We start from the raw sequence: 18,621 nt of genomic DNA, 5'->3' as shown, positions 1-18,621 counted from the left end.
CTGTCAGCCAAGGGAAACTCTTTGGAGAATGTCGCTGGTCTAGATCTCAGCTTCTGCACTCTGAGCAGCTGGGAGAAGTGTATACCGGTTACCTGGGCAACTCTGTAGCAAACCAACAGCATCAATTACGTATACTCATAAAGGATTCATCACCAAATTTTTTTATCACCTTCATGAGGCCTTTATAGAAATGATTCTCAGGAGGGTCTAGTTATAGGAAGGTCTAAGACCAGATCCTAAATTCTCAGTTAGGATAAATTTGAATAGACCAACTGTTGACCTTGTCAGCATGCTGGAATATTTTATTTTGTGGCTGGATGTGCTGTGATGAAATTTTCTATCATGTCATGAGATGTTTGCATAGAGTAGCCTGTATATCCCTGAGAGCAGCCTGGATTGACCCAAAGACATGGTCTAGGAGAAGCCAGGATAAGGCCGGTACAGGTGACAAAGGCGCCTGGGGAGGCAGGATTGGGGGAGGTTATACTACTAGGGTCAACTTTACCCACAGGGACCTAAAGCATGGGGAACCAAGCAAAGCAGATATAATGAGCCGAAGAGCTATAGCCAAGTAATCATAAAAGCAGTATTGAATCCTAGAAACGGGCAGGTAACAATGAGCTAATATGCCAGAAACAAAGCTGGAAAGGTACCTGTACAGACTGGAAAAGGATTAATAAGCTGAGACCAGTATCAGACAAAGGGCCGAGGCAGCTGATGAGACTGGGCTGTAAGAACAGATGGCATCCTATCCAGTAGATTTCATTGCAGTAGATTTTTTCCCAGTACAATGTTTTAACAAAAGGCTTCCTTCTCGTTTTGTTTCATTTTTTATTATCTGCTTGCTTGGTTTACAATCATGGCCCTATCAAGACTGTATTTTTGAAGATAACAATCAGTATATCTACTCTTGGTCTATGTATTCTTGGTCTCTATATAAAAAGGAAGATTATCCATGAGCTAGATCACAGCTGATTCTCCCAGTTGTTCTGGCTGCCACGGTTTTTTTGCTTGCCTTCATGTCACCCGCATCCCAGCTATCCCCAAGGAAATGTCAGCGGTAGTTATAGGAACCATCCCATCCTGTTTCAAAAAATCAGGTCAGTGTTATTACAGGAGTTGGTTTCACATACCACCAGGTTTAGAAATATTTTTTTTCTGTCAAAACATGCACAGGCTTCCTAACACTGAATAAGAAAGCCAGACCACATTTGGCCTGATTTTAGGACTCAAGGGTATTCAAGGCTGGCAAGATCTTTGCCAGGCACTTGGAGCTGTTTTCTTGCCTTCTTCATACTAGGCCTATTTCCAAGTGGCTGGATATAGATATTGTTTTTACTTGTTTTGTTTTGAACAAAATTCTTGAACTGCTCCTACGCAGACTCTTACTTTTTGATCTGTACCACTGAAACCATGCGCCCCACCCTGCACCACTTGCCCTCACTGTGCCCATGCCCGCTTTCTGGCTCATTCTCGTCTCAACACTCCTGTAATACTCCCCTCACTCACTCCATGGTAGAATTCCAAGAGGACGAGACCCGAGTGAGGCGGTGTCATAAAAGATGATGTCAGAGGAAAGCTCGGAGCTGGGCCAAAGCCTTGTAAGCCTTTGGAAGGGCTGTGGCTATTACTTTTAGAGAAATGGGGAATCATTAGAGCAAGCCTGTCCAACCCGTGACCCACAGGCCACATGCGGCTTAGTACGTACTTCAGCGCAGCTCCACACAAATTAGTAAACTTTCTTTAAAACGTTATGAGATTTTTCTGCAACTTTTTAGCTCATCAGTTAACGTTAGTGTTAGTTTATTTTATATGTGGTGCAAGACAATTCTTCTTCCACTGTGGCCCAGGGAAGCCAAAAGATCAGACGTCCCTGCAGTAGAGGATTTTCAGCTGAGACGTGGACATGGTCTAAAAATAATCAAAAAGGCTCAGTCTGGATGTTATGTTAGAAGCAAACAGCAGAGGGAGCAAGAGTGAAAGTCGGAACTCCAGCACATAATCTAGATTGACATGTTGGAGGCTTGAGCCAAGTTGTCACAGTAGAAGTAGCAAGATGAGGTCAGATCCAGATATATATTTTGAAAGTCGAGGGAAAAGGATTTTCTGATAGATTGGATACGGGGTATGAGAGAAATGATGGAGGCAAAGCTGACTCCAAAGGTTTGGGCCTGAGCAATTATTTAAAAACTGACATAATACTTCAGGAAATCACGATTGTGCCAGACATCATTCTAAGCACTTTACCAACCACAACCCGTTAAATCCTGAAAACGGCCTATGAGATAGATGCTCCTAGCGTGCCCAAACGTGATGCACAGATTGCTTAAATGACTTGTGCAAGTTCCCAGTGAATGTTGTTGCCATTAATTGAGATGAATCAGGACAGGAGTAGAACAGATTTGGAGCAGAACTAGGAGCTTAGTTTTAGACTTTTTAAGGTCTAGAGACTACTGACAACCCACTGTCCAGGCTCAGTCCACTTTTGCTTTCAGCTGGTGTTAGTCGATGGTGTAGACTTCTTACCTGCAGTGGTTATATCAGGTACTCTAGGCTGGCACCAGAGGACCCACAGCTTGGTCTTCCACTGAAGCTGGTGATATGCTGGTAAATGTTTAACAACCAGCCCTCCAGGGGAAAAAAAAACTAGCATTTGCTTAGTATTTGCTGATTTTTGTGGTGTAAATATTCATACCATAGCCAATTTTACACAACCACAATGATGTGATTGAACATGGACATTGGAAGAGATGTACGCTCTATGACCTCTCCTGTAGTGTGCCAACGACTGGAGCCACTACAGTAATGTTAAAGTCCTAGTGAACATCTAGAAATGGTATGTCAGGGCTCCCAAGTGAGAAGGGGAATTTATGGTTGTAGACATAGCCAAAGTAGCTGGGAAAAATGATTTAGGCTTGAACTATAGTTCATTATGTATAATAAAGGAAGAATAGACGGAATAAAGTCAAAGGGATGGAATAATGGAGGGACTGCACAACTATAGGAGAGTGAAATGGTTGAAATAGCCAGTTCTGCATTAATGTCATGAGGGTGGGGAGCAGAGATGACTATTGATAGAATCTGAAGAGAAATTAAAGTCAGGCAGCCAATCAGAAGTCTCAGAAGTAGGTAAAGGAAGAAATCCCGTCAGTGAGGAAAAGAAGCATCTGAGAACTCCAATATCAGGCAGTAGCAGAGACACTCAAATGTTTGCTAAATGACTGCTTCTACAAAACACCCGATCCAGGAGGAAAATTTTTAAATGTTTCCAATACAGTGTGTCCAGGTTAGGTTGAGGAAAAGCTCCATAAGTGATTTATGTATAATACAAGATTTGAAAACATGGTAAATATCAAAGGCAGAGGGACTCAAGATATCAAGGAGTCCCAAGATCAAATAAAGGGCACCGAATGATGAGAGTAGAATTTCGGGTCAGAACAGCACTGACTGAAAAGCACAGGACAAAGATGACACAGCAGTGACACACACAGGTGGGATACATAGGTGAGAATTGATGCTGAGACCTAAACACCAAGAGACAAGTTAAGCATCCTTAGCAAAATTCACAAAGGGTCCTGTACACATCACCAAGAAATTTTTTAAGGTTATTCTAATGGTAATGGGTGCCAAGAGAAAATACCGTTCAGGGAAATGACATGGTGATTTACTTTTACAGTAGGATGGAAGATAGAATGCAAATAAGCAAGACTGAAAGTAAGTGAACTAATTAAGGAGGCACATCATGCAAGAGATGAGGGTATGAACCATGGCTGTGACAATAGGAATGAAATAGTGAGGCTGATTATACAGCTATTTTAGAGGTAGAACTGACAGAGGATATCCCATTGGATATGGGTGTCTATTGAATATAGAAGGAATAGGCAGAAATTAAGAATAATTTCACATTTTTCACTATGGAGAGGGAAGGATAGAGAAAACTTGAAGAGGATTCCCACATTTTTAACTAGAATGATTCAGTAAGCAGTGTCATTCAGGGAGATCAGAATCTAAGAAGAAAATGCGAGATGGGAAAATGTGTGTTCATCAGGACTCTTGATGGCAAATGAGAGAAAACTCAGCTGCCTTAGGCAAAAAATGACTTTTATTGCTGCACTGAATCCAAGAAAGAAATAAACCAACAAACAATGGTATAGTGGACTGTGGTGGCTATAGTGCTGTCTTCTCAGAATGTATTATAATATCCTTTATAGTAGCTGTACCCTCCAAGTCCCATGATTTCTGTGAAGCTCTGTCTGACTCTGATCTATCCACAGACATAGAAGTATCATATAAGTCGTGTCTAGCCAGAGTGATTGGTTCAAAGGTGGTCTGGAGACCTAAGCTACACCAATCAGGAGTCTTCATTAGACTTTTCCCCTAAGCCTTTTCTTTGAGGTCACTGTTTTGGAAGGCTGAAAGACACTGAAGCAGCTTGCAGCCATCTTCCTCAGTGCCTTAGGAAAAGCATAACTGCATGAAGTCCAGTTGAGACCAATTCAAAAGCTAAAATAGCAGAAATGGGAGATGTATAAAAAGAGAAAACTAGCAGTCCTAAAGTGCCAGAAGCATAAATAGAGGCCTGGTCACTGCAGCCATTTGGTTATGTTAGCTACTTTGATGTCCTTCCCAATTATATAAGAAAATGAATTCTTTTTTTCCTTCTTAGGATAGTTAGCAAGGATATCCATAATATAAAGTGCAAGATTCTTCATTAATACATGTTGAAAGGATAGCCTAGTGGGCCCCAGGAAAAACTAGATCCAGCCACCAGAATATCACCAGAATCTAGTTCACTACCTTTTATCTGTGCCTCTCTCTGCATGTCAGTTTTATCTTTTCTCACTGCAGACTGTTTTCCTTCATAAAGTTGGAAATGTGACATAAACAGCTCTCAGATTTTACTTCTGATAGGTTTTATCTCCGAAGGGAACTGCCTTTTATCTTCTGTGCTTCCAAGTTCAAATATTCTAAGGGAGGATTGTAACTGATCCACCTTGTGTCACATAATGAATCAACTAAATGTATTTAGAGTCTTAAAATACTATGATTGGCTTAGCTTGGGCCAGGTTGACATCCCTGAACAAATCAAATTGGAGTCAGGTTCATGTGGTGGGTTCATGTAAGAAAATGGCAATGCTCAAGGAAGCTGTAAAATTAGACCAGGGAGAGAAACACATCTAAGGAGAGAGCTTCTATTTCCAGAAGAAGGACAACTATAGCTGTAAGTGCCTCTTGTAGGAAAGATGGTATTTTAAACATTCTGAATTTGAGACCTATGGAGGGCCAAAAGGAGGTCAAGGAAATGTGACCAGTTGAAATTATTACTCAAGCCTGCGAGAGACAATTTATGCATTTAGCTGATTTTGATGAAACAGGTTATTTCAGATTATAGATTTCAAATTTGATATATGGTTTTACCCCAAATTTACCTAGGTCTCTAGTTTTCAAAACAACTTTGCACACTTAAAATGATTATGCACTCTAATATAGTGGACACTGCGAATTAAGAGAAAGAGTTGTGAATCACAGAGGCAAGACCTTAGGAGAAAAAAATCCTGATCTATGCTTCTCCCTAAGAGGCAAGAGACAAAGATATGGACTAGCAGAGCCTCAGGACCCCAAGATTTTTGGTCTGAGCAACTGGAGTATTGCAACTGAGAAAGGGAAATTATGTCTAAGGCAGGATTGGGGTAGGTTTGAGTTGTCTCTTAGACATCCAAGTAGAGATACTGAGTAAGGTATTAAACAAATGGAATTGGATTTCAGGAGAGTGATCTGGGAACTCTAAAATTAAGGGCTTAGGAATAAAAGGAAGAACCATCCAAGGAGACTGATGAAGAATCTTTGAGAGTAAAAGAATAACCAAGACAATGTGGTGTTCTAGCAGCCATGTGAATGCAAAGCATGAAAGAGGAGGGGAAAATCAATTGTGACAGATGCTACTGAAGAGTGACATAAATAACGACAGAGAGTTAACCATTGGATTTAGCAAACCGGCTGCCGTTGGTGATTTTGACAGTTTCTATGCAGTCATGAGAGCAAAAGGTAAGGGTTACACTTTAGCCACAAATGCCAGCAGACAAGGCAGAAATTAGACGGGTCATTGTCCTAGAAACTAGAGGATTTATGAGACATACTCTAACATCTTAGGACTCTGACTCATATATGTTTATAATGTCCTGTGAGCCCCAGCCCTTCCCTCAGACACAGCGACACCACCTGAGGGAGATGACTAAAAGATTAAAGGGCTGTGTAATAAACTGAGCATTGTTTGTGTTTTACTCTTTGCCAACGCAGACTATTGATAAAGCTTCTGCCTAAATTAACAGATCAAACTAAGCTTTAAATCAAAGTTAATGTTTTTTCTTCTTACCAGCAGGTGTGGAGAAAGAAGTAATCAACTACTACAAAACTAATAAAATTACGTTTTATCCTCATGTTGGATGTATTACCTGTGTTAAATCTTTGACCCTCATGTGGGCCGAATTTTTATTATGTTTCAGTAGTAAACTTCTCATATCAAACTTCTCATAGCTTATGCTTGATAATTTTTTCAAGCTTATCTGATTTTTTTTTGCAATTATTACTATTTGGCAACTGTTAAGCTGTATGTTACTGGTGATTTTGGTTCATGCAATTGAATAATAGCCAGGTAAAATTCTAAAGGTAACAACTAAGATAAGTTTGAAAATGGGACACCCACCTGAAAAGTAGAAGAATAGAGGGAGAGAATCAAAATGAGAGGACTCAGAAGTTAGAAACAAAAAAAAAGAGAAGGGGTAGTGGATGAAGCAGGCTTAGAGAATTCTTGAAAGTGCATGTAAAAAGACACATAGACACATTACAGTTTTTCACCTTCTGTGGACACTTACCTGCATGTGTATTTCAGGTCTACTTAAAAATTTCAGAAAAAGGTGCATATTTTGGAAATCATATTAAGAACTAACAACACAAGCACTGAAATCAGAGAAAATCACACACAGGAGTCTGTAGTGGGGAAATAGGGGAGGGACAGCGGGGGGTGGGGAGTTGGGGAGAGATAGCATGGAGAGAAATGCCAGATACAGGTGATGGGGAGGAAGGCAGCAAATCACACTGCCATGTGTGTACCTATGCAACCATCTTGCATGTTCTTCACATGTATCCCAAAATCTAAAATACAATAAAGAAAAGAATATTCAGGGCAGTATTAATTATAATTTCAAAAATTAGAAAAAAAACCCTAAATGTCTCTAGATAGTACAATAGTTAAATTTGTGATATATTCCTCATATTATGTTATACAGCCATACAAGGCGTGAGGTTGGCATTCATATACTGACATAAAAAATGTCACTGGCATATTAAATTTAAAAGAGAAACTACATATCAATATGTAATATGGAAGAATTTAAATAGTTTAGAAAAATTTAAAAAATATATATATATGTCTCTTTTAGGAAAAGAAATGGAGTATGCATATTAGAAATATTGTAGTAGGAAACACTCATCTGTCAACAATAGTTTCATCTGGTATGGGACAGGGGAAAGAAGGCTTTATTATTAAAGTCTATAAATTTCAAAAAAAAAAAAAAAAAAAGAACTGGCACTACCACTTATTAACCACATGGATTTGAGCAAACTACTCTTTGAGCCTCAGATTCCTTATTCACAAAATGGAGAAAATAATAGTATATAACTCACTAAGCTGTTGTAAGAATTGAGCAAGATAATGCAGATACGGGTCTTCTTGCAGTGCCTACCCAAATAAAGGCTGATAATTATTAGTTATGATTAGTGTTATTATATATCATTGAGAAGTCTTTCTTTAGAAGACTTTTCCATCAGTACCTTTTTTTTCTCACTTATTTCTCCAGCACTCTTAGGGCCCTTGATGAATTTCATCAAAGATACTCTCATCAGTACCTTCAATGACCTTTCTCCTCTGTCTTTCCACCACACGTATTGTGCTAACTCTCACCCTGTGAATCCACTGACTGGGAAACTTTGTTTAAGAAAATCACATGGCTGTGCCAACAAGCAAGGTAGAAATGACCCATGTACATTCACTGGGGAAAAAGGGAAGGCATTTGTAAGATGACTTATGCAAAAGGATATCCTGGCTAAGATTGGACTCGAGAGTTTTAAAATTGTTGATGAGTAAAATCAAGTAGACACTTTTATTTAAATGTAACCCTAGGAGCAGTTTTTGGTCTCTAAGATAGAGACTTTAAATTACCTGGAGAGGCTCTTTCCTGATTTCTTTTTAAGAAAATCAACAGATGAGGTCTTTAACTATACAATCTTAAGGTACTTTTGTTTTTGACAAAATTGTGGTGACCTGTGGCTGAAGTTAAGTGTTGTGGTTTAATCATTGTGTAAGGTGGAATCAGAGCTGGATCTCACAGAATGTTGACTTCATTTCTTCCTCTTCCTTTTTTCATTAGTTGATTTGTTTGCTTTATTTATTTATTTATATTTTGTTGGCTTTGGGTTTTGGTTTAAGTTTTGGGAATTCTTTGCAGGAGCCTCGGCACAGAAGACAGAAGCAGAAGCAGCTTTACTGAAAAACAGAACATGAATAGAATAACTTCAAGTCCCTTATAGCACCATAGTGAGAAGTGACTTCCTCTGAGCTTCTTAGAGAATTCAACAATGTCCTGCTCCCTTAGGGAGCTGCAGCCATTGGCACGTGGAAGTAGGGCTTCCACCAAGGGTCCCACCAGTCACAGCAACAGGAAGTCTTCAGACAACTTTGATGATAGTGGTTGTTAGCCAGAGCAAGCTAGAACAAGAAAGAAAAACTATAAAGAGGCCACAGTGGGAGCCTGAGCACCTTGAGGCATCCTGTTGGAAACTGACAAACCTAATTGTGGGACTTGGATGCTGAGTTCAGGTAAATATGCTGTGGGAGGCACTGTAATTCAGTCATTAACATTGAAAACGGTCCAATTCTATGTACATACTCTGTTGAAGACTTCTTCCAACCGCCTTATATTATAAATTTAAAATATGAAATATAAATTAAAAATATGCAATACACACTGAGACTGTCTTGACTCAGATTACCTAGGAAGGGACAGTAACTTATTCATCAATGTTTAGAATAATAGTAAGTTGCAGAATATAGTCTCAGAAAATTACTTGGACCAAGAAAGAAGTGTCTCTGACATTCATCAGTCCAGAATCAGAGCTGCAGATAAAACTAGGTGCAAATTTATCAGAAAACAATATTTTTCTGAAATACATATTGTAGCCATAGAATCCTCTAAAAACTTCGGTCTTAGAGGGACTACTGCTTACTTGCTGAGAAATTTTATTCTCTGAAATCATAGAATATCAGATGCATTGCTGTTGAAAATTATTGCAATAGGAATGAAACATCTCACTCTTATCTGGAGGAGTTAAGTCATTGTGATCAATGAAGCCTTGATTTATAGCCCCTGTGCAGAGCTTCAGAGAATGGGTCTCAGGACACAACATTTGACATCTATTTTGACTTCATTTCCAAGAAAACAGGACTGCTATGGTTTTTGATGTTTGTCTCCTCGAAACCAATGTGTTGGAGCTGGGGCCTAACGGGAGGTATTTGGGTTATCAGGGTGGATCCCTCACGAATAGATTAATGCCCTCCCTGGGGTAGGGCGCAGTGAGTGAGTTCTTGCTTATTTGTTCTCAGGAGAGCTAGTTGTTAAACAGAGCCTGGCACGTCACTCCTCCCTCCTTGCCTTCTCTCTCACCATGTGATCTCTGCACACAACACCTCCCCTCACCTTCCGCCATGAGTGGAAGCAGCCTGAGCCCCTCACCAGTTGCAGATGCTGGTGCTATGCTTCTTGTACAGCCTGCAGAACAGTAAGCCAAATAAACCTCTTTTCCTTATAGATTGCCCAGCCTCACATATTCCTTTATAGCAATACAAAACTGAGACAAGGACCATAGGTCCATTTCACAGTACAGAGCTGAAGCTGACATCTTTTATACACCACCACACTTTGCTTAGCGCCCATAAAGCATCATTTTATTTACACTGCACCTAAATTCCACTCTTTAGCAAAATCCTGTGTTAACTCTACATATTCCTTTGTTTGATGAGACATCTCACAATTCCTCTATTGTGCAGTCCCCACACTGCAATTAGTAAGTAAACTTGACTTCATTGGTCTGTTTACAGTTTGTCCCTGGTGGTTTTACGCTGATTGGGCTAGGACAAACCATGTCTTATTTTTTAAATGTCTTCTTTAAGCAAATGTTATTATCTGTATTTTATTCTACTCCGTAAGCTAAAGTAACAAAGTAGTCTAATTACACCAAAAGATACTTATAGCATAAAACTTTCTATGCTATAAACAAAAGTTCTTGAAATCAAAAAGAAAAAAATACTGTCCTTACAATGAAAAATATATATATACACAGAGTTGGATTTTTTTCACTTTACTAAACCTCAGGCTGTGCTTCCTACAATAGAACAATGATCAAAAATAGACCTTTTTCCCCCCTTTATACTATGACCAGGGTTAGGGGCAATGACCACTGTATCACTTAAAAGATAGTGAAAAACTTGGAATACTAGATGAACCTCTAACACACACCTTCTTCCCGAACCTCACTCTTGACCTATGACCTTGTTTCCTATTTCACTGAGAAAAAGGGAAAAAATTAGATGAGAATGTGCAACAGCCCCCAGCATGAGATCTTCCTACCTTCCTGTAACTGCACCTATATACTGTTACTATCAAAGACTCCTCTGTGTCTCTGACAAAGGCTATTTCCTCTCCTTTTGCACTAAATTCCATATACTCGTGCCTATGGAGGGACACTGTCCCAGTAATTCTCTCCTTTATTTTGCCTGGGTCAGCCTCTAGGGTGGTCCCCAGTGATCCCCACCTCCTGGTATTCACGCCATGATACAATCTACTTTCACACTAAATCAGGGATGAACCCTGTGACTAATAGAACACTGCAGGAAGAATGATGTGTGACTTCAGATGCCAGGTCATAGAGGACAAGGACACTGCCACCCTCTTGGATCTCTCACTCTGTGGAAAGCCAGCAACATTCCGTGAGACAAGCAGTGCTGTGGTGAGGCCCGTGTCAAGAAGGCCTGAGGTCTCGCACCAAGAGCTACAGCCAGTTTTGTCAGTCATGTGAGTAAGCCCCCCGGGGTGTGGACTCCCCTAGACCTAACCACCTCTCCAGGTGGCCAGAGCCCTAGCCCACCTCTGAATGCAACCTGATGAGAAACCCGAGTAGGAAGCCCTGCTGGAGCTGCTCCCAAGTTATTGATCCATAGAAACTATGAGAGATAATACTTGTTTACTGTTCCCTTAAGCCACTACATTTTGGGTGGCCATATCTGTTACCCAGTAACAGATGACCAATAGATCTCCTGTGATCAAAACACTTCAGAGGTTCCCCATTTGTCTCAGAGACATATTCAAAGTCCATAAGGCCCATGAGGACCCTCACATTCTTCCCATACCCCATTACCTCTAACTCCATTTTCTACTACTTTCCTTCTTAGCATCCCAACTGCAGCTACATTGACTTCTTTGCCCTTCCTCAAACCTGCCTCAGGGCCTCTGTTCTGGCAACTGTCTCCCCACTCCCATCCCCTCCTCCAGGCCTTCTCTCAAATGTCTTCCTCTCAGTGAGGACTTCCTTTCTTAAAATGCAATACCCACAAATCCAACACACACACACACACACACACACATAGAGTCTCTAGTCTTATCTCCTTATTTTTTTTTTCCTTAGCACATATCACTATTTCATATACCATATATGTTGTCTATTATCTGGTTTCCCTTACTTGGATGTATGCTAAGTTGGTGCAAGGGTTTTTGTCTGTTCCCAGTGTCTAAAAGAGCACCTGATTTTCAGTAGGCACTCCATGAAATTTGTCAAATGAATACACCAGTGTTAAGAGTATAAAAGCGTAATAGTACCTTTAAAAATGCCTCAAAGATAAATCTTTTGATTTATCTTTATCTTTAGATCTACCCCCACTTTAGCCACTTCTAAAATTTACTGCTAGAAAAACCTTTTCTTTCCTGAAGAACTGTCTCACAAAAATAGCAGTTAAATAGGAAGCTATCCTAACCCACTGTCTGCCTTTTTCCTTGTGAAACTCAGACCAAATTTGAGAGTCATCTGTAGTAACTACAGGTGCTCTTGGCGTCTAAACTCTGTTTTGTTTCATCTTGACTTTCTGAAGTTGCTAGATTTTTCCTTTGTTCCTATTATTTTATTGTTTTGATTCTATATTGCTTCAAAGACTTTATGAAATTAAGTAGATTACAAATAGAAATATAAGTAAGTGATGTTAGTGTTTTCTTAAGCTCACAATACATTATTAAAAGTATCTTTGATTCAGTTTATTATAGTTACAGAATTGTAAACTTTTTAAGGAACAAAGCTTTAATTTTTGTGAACTCTCCTTTTAAAATCAACAAAAGGTAATATTTTTATTATTTATTGGGGTATTCCTTTTTTTTTTTGTTTGAGACAGAGTCTCACTCTGTCACCCAGGCTGGAGTGCAGTGGCACAATCTCAGCTCACCTTCCAGGTTCAAGCAATTCTCCTGCCTCAGCCTCCTGAATAGCTGGGATTACAGGTGCCACCACCACACTCGGCTAATTTTTTGTATTTTTAGTAGACACAGGGTTTCACCATGTTGATCAGGCTGGTCTTGAACTCCTGACCTCCAGTAATCCACCCACCTCGGTCTCCCAAAGTTCTGGGATTACAGGCATGAGCCACTGTGCTAGCTCTGGGTTATTCTTATTGTAAAACATTCTACATGACAAATAGGCTTTGGATCAGGAAAGGAACATTTATTTCAATACAGCATCATTATTTCTCAGTAAAATGACGTATTTTTCCTAATTTCAGATGATTCTTGAAAAATTTTGCTTCTATGATATAATAAAACGCTACTTGAATATTATGTATTAAATTGATTTCTCCTTTTTCAAAAAACAGAGCAAGGGTTCTCAATGAATCAGCAGGTTTTTTTCTGCCTTCACCAATTGTCATTTCTCATTATACACAGAGATCCTCAAAATAAGGACCAGATACACTCAGCCTGTAGGATCATTTAGTAACTGGGGGAAGGAGGGTAAGTAGCCTAAATTTTTTAAAGTTCCCACGCCCAAACATCCCAAAATATTATAAAAAGATAAACAGGTTTTCAGAGATTAAATATGGAAAATATTGGTATTGGTTTTGATTCTATAGACTTGAATAAAATACCACTTGACAGTAGATTTCTTTATAAGTACTCTTGTATTTGGTGAATGCTTAAAAAGATAGCCAAATGAATTAAACATACATTTAAATAAAGGAGCAAATATATATTAATTATCAATTATCAACCTCAACAACTATTTCATAACATCTAAATATACATAATATATAATAAAAATATATATTGAATATATATTTTATATTTCTCAGCCTGGTGAAGTAAACCAATCCCATCAATAATCTCATTGTATTTAAATATATATTTAATATATAAATATTCTACATTAATATATTTAATATTTAATATGTTAATCTATATTAAATATATATTTAATAAATTCATTTGTGTATTCAACAACTAATAAATATATTTATATTACATAATATATGCAATAATAAATATATAAATATATATGTAAATATGATGAGATCCTTTAGGGGGTCGATTTCCTTCACTAGGCTGAGAAAATAGTTTAACTGCCATAAAATCATCACTAATTTAAAATAATAACATTTTCGCATGCTATTGTCAGAGCAGTGTTAGATTTATGAAAAAAATCGAGCAGATAGGAGCAGAGTTCCCATATAACCCCTCTCTACTCTCTCACAGTTCCCCTATTAGTGACATCTGCATTAGTAACATCTGCATCAGTACATTTCTTACAATTGATGAACCAGTATTGGTACATTATTATGAACTAAAGTCCATTGTTTACATTAGAGTGCACTCTGCATGTTGCATAGCTCTACAGGTTCTGACACATGTAAAAGACCCCAAATGTAGTATATCTAGGTCAATGTTCTATACGAGCTTGAGAAGCTCTATATTGCTGCAGTTGGATGAGATATAACTCATTTAAACCCAGGTGATGATGGTACTGTTCACTTCTATTATATTCTTACTTATTTTCTGCCTGTTCAATTTGGCAATTACTAATAGAGAAATGTTGAAGACCCCAACTGCAATAGCCTATTTGTGTACATTTCTCTTTGCAGTTTTTCCAGTTTTTGTCTTATGTATTTTGACACCCTGCTGTGAGGTGCACACACAGGATTGTTAGGTCTTATTGGAGAGTTGGCCCCTTTATCATTATGTATTGGCCTTCTTTATTCCTAGCAATTTCCTTGTCTGAAGTTTGCTTTGTCTGAAATTAAAATATTTATTCCAGCTTTCCTTTGATTAGTGTTAGAAAAGCATATCTTGCTGGGTGTGGTGGCTCACGCCGTAATCTCAGCACTTTGGGATACTGAAGCAGGAGGATTTCTTGAGTTCAGGAGCTCAAGACCAGCCCGGGCAACACAGTGAGACCGCCTCTCTACAAAAAATTAAAAATTAGCTTGTTGTGGTGACGCATACCTACAGTCCCACCTACTCGAGAGACTGAGGCGGGCAGATCGCTTGAGCTCAGGATTTCGAGACTGCAGTGAGCCATCATTGTCCCAGTGCACTCCTGCCTGTGTGATAGAATGAGACCCTATTTCAAAGGTTAAAGAAAAGAAAAATATATCTTTCTCCATTCCTTTTAATATGTGTCTTCATAAATAACATGGATTTCTTGTAAGCAACATAGAGTTGGTGCCTGTATTTTATTCATTCTGTCAGTCTTTGTCTTTTAATTGGTATATTCAGACTATTTATATTTAAAGTGATACTTGATAGAGTTGAATTGCTATCTTCCATACATTAATTGTTTCTTGTTTGTTGCCCTTGTAATTGTTTCCCTTTTTTGTCCTCCCCTCTTGATATGGTTTGGCTTGTGCCCCCATCCAAATCTCACCTGGAACTGTAATCCGCATGATCCCCATCTGTTGAGGGAGGGACTTGGTGGGAGGTGATTGTGTCATGGGGGGTGGTTTCCCACATGCTGTTCTCGTGATAGTGAATGAGGTCTCAAGAGATCTTATGGTTTTATAAGGGGCTTTTCCCCTTTCTCTTCCTCTTGCCTGCTGCCATGTATGACGTGCCTTTGCTTCTCCTTTGCTCTCTGCCATGATTGTAAGTTTCCTCAGGCCTCCCCAGCCATGCAGAACCGTGCGTCAATTAAACCTCTTTCCTTCATAAATTGCCCAGCCTCAGGTAATATCTTTAGAGCAGTGTGAAAATAGACTAATACACCTCTTTTGCTACCTTTTCAGGTTTTAATTCAGCACTTTATATAATTCTATTTCCTCTCCTCTCTGAGGGTATCAATTATACTTAAAAACATATTTTTAGAAATTACCCTAGAGTTTGCAGTACACATTTACAACTAAGTTCACTGTTCAATAACACGATACCATTTCACAGGTAGTGCAGTTACTGTATAAAACATTATACCCAATGCCTCTCTCCTGTTCCTTAAAGCATTGCTATTATGTATTTCATTTATTGATAAACTAAAATCACCAAATATATTACTAATATTATTACTTTGAACAATTATCTATTAGATCAATTAACAATAAGAAAAAACAAAAGATTTAAGTTTTACCTTCATTTATTGCACTTCTAATGTTCTTCCTTCATGTTAATTCAAATTTCTGATATGTTTCATTTTTTTGCTCTCTAAAGAATTTCTTTTAACATTTCTTCCAAGGCGGGTCTACTGGTAACAAATTTCCTTAGTTTTTGCTTATCTGAGGAAGTTTTTATTTTCCTCTCATTTTTAAAGGATAGACTAGGTACAGAATTCTAGGTTAGTGGATTTTTCTTTCAACACTCTAAATAGTTCACTCTACTCTCTTCTTGCTTGCATGATTTCTAAGAAGTCAGATGTAATTCTCATCCTTGTTCCTCTGTAAGTAAAGTGATAGTTTTTCCTGACTCCTTTCAACTTTTTTCTCTTTGTCTAATATTCCACAATTGGTATACAATATGCCTACATGTCTTTTTTTTTTTTTTAAATTATCTTGCTTGGTGTTGTCCGATCTTCCCAGATCTATGGTTTGATGTCTGTTATGAATTTTAGAAAGTTTTCTACAATTATTAGATCCCTAGGTATCTATTATTTATGTACCTTCTGTTGCCTTCTTCCTTTTCCTTCTGGTATTCCTATTACCTGAATTTTATGCCTTTTGTAATTTTCATACAATTTTTAGAATTTTGTTTCTTTTTCATATTCTGTTTCTGTTTCCATTTAAGTTTAGGAAGTTTCAATTGACATATCATCAAGTTCACTGATGCTTTCATAGCTGTCAAAAGCATTTCTCATTTCTGCTGTAATGTTTTTTTGCTCTCTAACATTTCCTTTTGATTCTTTGAGTTTTCATCTTTCTGCTTATATTACACATTTGTTCTTGCACTTTTCCCAGTTGATCTCTTAGCATATTAGTCATAGCATATTTTAAATTTCCAGTCCCTGCCATATCTGAATCTGGTTCTGATGCTTGCTTTATCTTTTCAGACTGTGTTTTTTCTTGCCTTTTAGCATGCCTTATAATTGCTCGTTGAAAGCTAGGCATGTCGTATCAGACAATAGAAAATAAAGTAAGTAGGCCTTTAGGTTTTATGTGTTTATCTGGCCAGAAGTTAGACTGTATTTAATGGTTGTTGTAGGTGTAGGTATAAGAGGCTTCTATTTTCTCTAATATCCTTCTTTTTGCCTTCCCTATTTGTTGTCTTTGGGTTTTCTTAGAGACTCATTCTTCAGCAGAGTTGTGTCTTGCAACTCTCTCTAGTTGTGATCCACAGTTATTATACCAGAGCACTGTTTACATGGTCATAAGATACTGAAGCATTAATATATTCTATAATGTTAAGATAAAAATCTCTGTTTTTTATTCTTATTTATTTTTTTAAAATTTTAGATTCAGGAGGCACATGTGCAGGTTTCCTACATAGATAAATTCTGTAATGGTGAGGTTTGGGCTTCTACTGAACCCATCACCCAAACACTAAACATTGCAGCCAGTAGATCATTTTTCAACCTGCTCTCTTCTCCCACCTTTCTTTGTTGTGGAGTCTATTATTTCATCTTTATGTCCATGTGTACCCACTGTTTAGCTCCCACTTATAAGTGAGAACATGCAGTATTTGATTTTCTGTCTCTGAGTTATTTCACTTAGGATATTGGCCAATAGCTCAATTCATGTTGCTGCAAAGGACATGATTTAACTCCTTTTTCCAGCTGCATAATATTCCATGGTTTATATATACCACATTTTCTTTATTCAATCAACTATTGATGAACACTTAGGATGATACCATGACTTTGCTATTGTGAATAGTGCCCCAATAAATATATAAATGCAAGTGTCATTTGATATAACAATTTCTTTTCTGTCAAGTAGATAACCAATAGTGGGATTGCTGGGTAGAATGGTAGTTCTATCATTAGTTATTTGAGAAATCCTCATACTGTTTTCCATAGGGGTTGTACTAGTTTACATTACCACCAACAGTGTGTAAGCATTCCCTTTTCTCTCTATCTTCTCCAACATCTAAAACTCTATTTTTCAGTTGTCCAGAATCCCTGGGTTGTGAACTTGTAAGAGCTTCTTCTTTTATTTTTCTCCTTATGTGAGAAAGAAAGTGTAGAAGGTGTTCAAAGTGTCTAGTTGCCTTTTCTCTAATTCAGATAAAGCTCTCAGGCAAAGTTTACTTTGAGGGCAGGCTTTCGTTTCTGAGTATATTTCAAATAGTTATTTTGTCCTCCTTCATGCCAAAGAAAAGAGGAAATTTTTCTCCTATCTTCTGAAAGTAAAATTCATGAATGTGTGGATGCTCCCGTATGAATGGCTCCCACTCTCTCTCAGTTTTCAACTCTCCAGTTACTCCACACTCAGCCTTCAGCAGTATGTCAAATAATGGATAAGTGCCCCTAACCCTTTACTGGCTCCAGTGGCTTTGGCTGTCCTGGTAAGCTGTAATTCTTTGTATTCATCACCTATGTCTTCAGTTTGCAAAGAGGTGGCATGTCCTATGACCTCAATTCTCTGGCAGATCTAAAAAGAGTTGTTGATTTTTTATTTGCTCAGTTTTTTTTCTTGTTGTGATGATGGGAGTGGAGACTTAAATGTCAGAGCAGAAACCAGAAGTCCTAGTAATAATGTTTTATTATATATATACATCTTTTGACCACATAAAAGAGAAAGGTGCACAGGTCTTATTATGATTTTCCATATAAGAAAACTGAAGTTTAAAGAAATTAAATGACTTTTCGAGATAAATATTGCTAATAGATGAAGCTAAAGTCAGAAACTGGATCTTCTAGTGTCTGCCAGGACTCTTCCAATACAAACCATTATGTTTAGGCAATCACATATATGAAACAATTTGAAAGAAAAATTTTAGTTTAATAACAGAGTCATCCATGTTTGGGTTTTCTCTGTGGCATAATGTAAAAAGCAAGGGCCTGGCATATCCCATAATGAATGTTCTCAGGCCTAATTCATCCCCCAACTCACTTTTAGAC

Source organism: Sapajus apella, unplaced genomic scaffold (genome assembly GCF_009761245.1).
Source record: "Sapajus apella isolate SASKATOON/1434 unplaced genomic scaffold, GSC_monkey_1.0 scaffold67, whole genome shotgun sequence".
Lineage (NCBI taxonomy): Eukaryota > Metazoa > Chordata > Mammalia > Primates > Cebidae > Sapajus > Sapajus apella.
This window is presented reverse-complemented; position numbering follows the sequence as displayed.